This window comes from Octopus bimaculoides, chromosome 11 (assembly GCF_046866305.1).
Source record: "Octopus bimaculoides isolate indiv1 chromosome 11, ASM4686630v1, whole genome shotgun sequence".
Taxonomy (NCBI): Eukaryota; Metazoa; Mollusca; class Cephalopoda; order Octopoda; family Octopodidae; genus Octopus; species Octopus bimaculoides.
The window spans coordinates 29,615,361-29,619,833 of NC_142938.1; the positions used below are offsets into that span (position 1 = coordinate 29,615,361).

General features: G+C 36.8%; 1 pseudogene; it reads left to right on the forward strand.

Annotated features, from left to right (window-relative positions):
* Positions 1 to 305: 305 nt before the first annotated feature.
* Positions 306 to 728, forward strand: LOC149133226 (general transcription factor II-I repeat domain-containing protein 2B pseudogene; annotated as a pseudogene).
* Positions 729 to 4,473: the final 3,745 nt, after the last annotated feature.

Consider the following 4,473-nt stretch of genomic DNA (forward strand, 5'->3'; position numbering starts at 1 on the left):
GAAGCGACAGACTTTTACCAACATTAGCCTGATGAGAAACACTGTGGCAGATAGGATTTCAGATCTTTTTGCAGATTTGGAGAGGCAACTGAAGCACAAAGTCAAGTCAATTATTGCATTTTCGGTAACAATTGATGAGAGCACAGACATTTTGGATGTCACGCAACTGACCATATTCACTCGTGGTGTATACGAGACCTTGACTGTTGGTTCCTATGAGGGACACCACAATAGCAAATGACATTTTCATCTCTCTCGTTGGAGCACTGGACAGGGTCGGAGTGGACAGGGCCCGTGCTGTCAGCATGGCTACAGATGGCGCTCCATCAGTGATTGAGAAAAAAGCAAATAAAAGACGTAATTTTTGGATATTTCACTGCATTTTGCACCAGGAAGCATTATGTTGCAAGTCGTTCAAAATGGATCACGTCCTGGAAGTGGTTGTCCGAACTGTTATTTTCATCCGAAATAGAAGTCTGAATCACCATCAGTTTCACAATCTTCTCAGCGATATAGGCGTTACCTATGGCTTGCCATATCAAACCGAGGTAAGGTGGTTAGGCCGAGGTGCTGTGTTGAAGCGTTTCTTTAACCTAAGAGAAATTGAACAGTTCATGGAGAAAAATGGCAAACCAGTGTTAGAATTTCAATCATCAGAATTGCTGCAACATTTAGCATTTAACGTGGATATTACAGAGCACTTGAATTATCTGAACAAAGTGCTGTAAGGCCGTAAAAATTTGTCACGCAGTATTTTGAAAGCATACGCACGTTCAAGTGGAAGCTATTTTGTGGGAGACACAATTGTCAGGTGGTGACCCTGATCCTTTTCGTTGTCTAAAACATGTGGTTACGACCGCAGATAATATTGACACGAATCGGTACAAAGACAATATCACGGGATTGCTGTGAGAGCTTCAGCAAGTTTCAGATTTCACAGTGTTTCGCTCGCCATTTACAGCCATCGCCTCTGATCTGCCCGTCAACATCCAACTTGAGATGATTGACTTGCAGTGTGATTCAGATTTGAATTACAAATTTACCTCGGTGGGCTTGAACACATTTTATCAGTATCTCTTTCCAAAGTACCCTAAATTGACAGCCCTTGCTGCGAAAGTTTAGTGTATGTTCGGCACGACCTACCTTTGTGAACAAGTTTTCTCTGTAATGAGCATCAATAAAAAAGAACTGCGTTCAAGGTTCACACATAAGCACCTAAATGACATCCTGAAGTTGGCTGCTACTCAGGATTTGACGCCTGATGTTGATGCATGTATGAAAGAGGAAAGATGCCAAGTTTCAGGAACACATTGAAAATAAATGATAAAAAATAAAAGTGTTCTTAAATGTTTTTCAAAGTGTTTTCTTTTAATTTATAAATTGTATACATTTACAAGGTAGTTTGATAACTCAGTCTTCTTTAGCAGTTACCACTTTCACTTATTCAATGGTTTGCAAAAGAAAAAAAAATTATTCTTTAAACACGAATATTTTCAGAATGTAGTTTTTTACACTAAAACAAAGGGAAAATTTTGAAATTGCTATTTATAGGTTCTTAAGACATGATTTTACTGGTCCGGCTCGTTTGGGATCAAACTGAGTTGATATGAGGCCCGGAAACTAAAATGAGTTTGACACACCTGCTCTAACCACTAAGCCATGCGCCTTCTTCACTCTGTCTCCCACTCTCTCTCTCTCTATCCCTGTATTATGTGTTTATGTAGTTATGCGTAAATATGTGAGGGATCTTTTTTTAAAACGGGGGCCACATTTTTCATTAATGTTTTACGTAGTGTTTTTGGTACCGAAAGACTTTCAAACTTCGTATACTTATCTATTTTGTGTTATAGAACAGAAAAATATTTTTGTATTCGAATTTATTTCATGTAAAAAATTGTCTTATTTCGATAATTTCAACCAATCACTGACAAGTATTCAGTTGTTTACCTTTACTCCTTTGGCTCATTAAGCCATGTAAAGCGTATTTAATCTCCATACCTTCGTTTTATTTGCTTTTTTCATTTTAAGTTTGCTTTAACCCTAACCTTAACCCTAACCCTAACCCTAACCCTAACCCTAACCCTAGGGTTAGGGTTAGGGTTAGAATTAGGGTTAGGGTTAGGGTTAATTGTTTCAGAATCGTTTGTTTATGTAGTCGGCACTTAATGTATATCGGCTGAATGGACGTCAGTGATTGGTTGAAATTACAGAAATACGACAACTTTAACATGGAATAATTTATGGATTTCTTTTTTTTTTAAGAAGACTAAGAGAAAAAGATGTTTTATATGACACATTCTACCAGTGTTCCAAGTTTCAAAGTGTTTCGTTAATGAAAAATGTGGCCCCCGTTTTAAAAAAGATCCTATGTGAGTATATATAACTCTGTATGTGTATGTGTGTGTGTGTGTGTATGTGTGTTGAGCGTGCGTGCATGCGTGTGTGTGTGTGTGTGTGTGTGTGTGTATGTGTGTTGAGCGTGCGTGCATGCGTGCGTGTGTGTGTGTGTGTGTGTGTGTGTGTTGAGCGTGCGTGCATGCGTGCGTGTGTGTGCGTGATCGTCTGTCTGTGTATATGTATACGCGCGCACACCAATACACACAGAGTAATCGAAGGACTGGTAAATATGAAAATTGGCAGATGATCGATGGGTAGCTTAAGAAATAGATAAGAGATGCATAGATACATTTATAGATAGATAAAAAGATATATAGATAGATACAGTGACAAAAAAACTAGATATAGATAGGTTCAGAGAATGATAGGTAGATATGATTAGAAAGATAAATACATAAAAAGTTTCGTAACGGATGAATACTTTAATGAGCTAATTTTATTGGCATCATAACTAAAATCATGGGAACATAATGAAGATAAAGCAGTAAGGTTTGTCAAAGTCTTTGAATATATTTGTGACTGTGTATGTCTGAGTACAAACAATATGAAGTAAATGGAGTACAAAACAACGTCATTGATCTGAAGGGAAGCAGAGACTGTTTAAAAAGAGTATGGAACTTGGTGTATGTAAGTGAGAGAGTATATAATTAAAAGATGATTAAATGGATGTTGGGGTGAGGGTAGATAGGGAGAAAGTGGTGAGAGATTTAGCTTCATGGTAAATTTGAAAGCATTATTATTATTGCTGTCGTTGTTGTTGTCCTTCATTTGCATAACTTATCTTGTCAAATAGTGGCGGTAAACAAGGCTGACTTAAATAATCTTATCTTGACCGGGCATCACTTATATAATTGGCATAAAAGTTAAAAAATTAAGAAGAAAACAGTCTCGCAAACATTTGTTTTAAAAACACATTATGTCCCAGAAAAACATACCACCCTAAAATATGTCAACTACCTTGTGATGTACCACTCTCTTAACTACATACTGACTGTACTCACACATACACAGTCACAAACAGGCGCAGGAGTGCCTGTGTGGAATGAAGCTCGCTTTCCAACCACATGGTTCCAGATTCAGTCCCACTGCGTGGCACCTTGGGCAACTGTCTTCTATTTTAGCCTCGGGGCAACCAAAGCCTTGTGAATGGATTTGGTAGACGGAAACTGAAAGAAGTCCGTCGTATATATATATATATATATATATATATATATATATATATATATATATATATATATATATATATATATATATATATATATATGTATATATATATATGTATATATATATATATATATATATATATGTATATATATATATGTATATATATATATATATATATATATGTATATGTCTGTGTGTGTGTGTGTGCGTGCGTGTGTGTGTGTGTGTATGTATGTATGTATATATGTATGTATGTATGTATGTATGTATTTGTGTGTCTGTGTTTGTCCCCCCATCATCGCTTGACAACCGATTTACTTCCCCGTAACTTCGCGGTTCTGCAAAAGAGAACGATAGAACAAAGCTTACAAAGAATAAGTCCTGGGGTCGATTTATTCGACTAAAAGGGAGGGGTGGGTGCTCCAGCATGGCCGCAGTCTAATGACATAAATAAGTCAAAGAGTATACCTAAAACGAAATATTATAAAATGGGTAAGGAAAAATGGGTAGTGATATTAGCATACCACCTGTTATTCAAATTATAGAGTTCTGAGGGTAAAACAAAAATTGTCTAATATATATTATTGGGTTGGCAACTAAGTTCCCAATACATAATACAGAGAGGAGAAGAAGATATCGTGTATAACTTGCTCTATCTTTCCATAATGATCTACTGCATGTTGTTGCATCAGACGTTTACTTCTCATTATGCCATTGAACTCGTCCTTTCTTACCTGAAGCCGATAAGAATAAGTCACATTCAGTGATGTTTTTGCTTCGGTCATTGTCCTTCAAGAGCACATTCCAGCCATCTTCTCCATAGGAAAACAGAAGTACGTAATGAAGAAGGTCATAGCTTTTGTGGATTTGACTAATGTAGTCTAACTTCTCATTGCTCTCTTTGTACTGCAC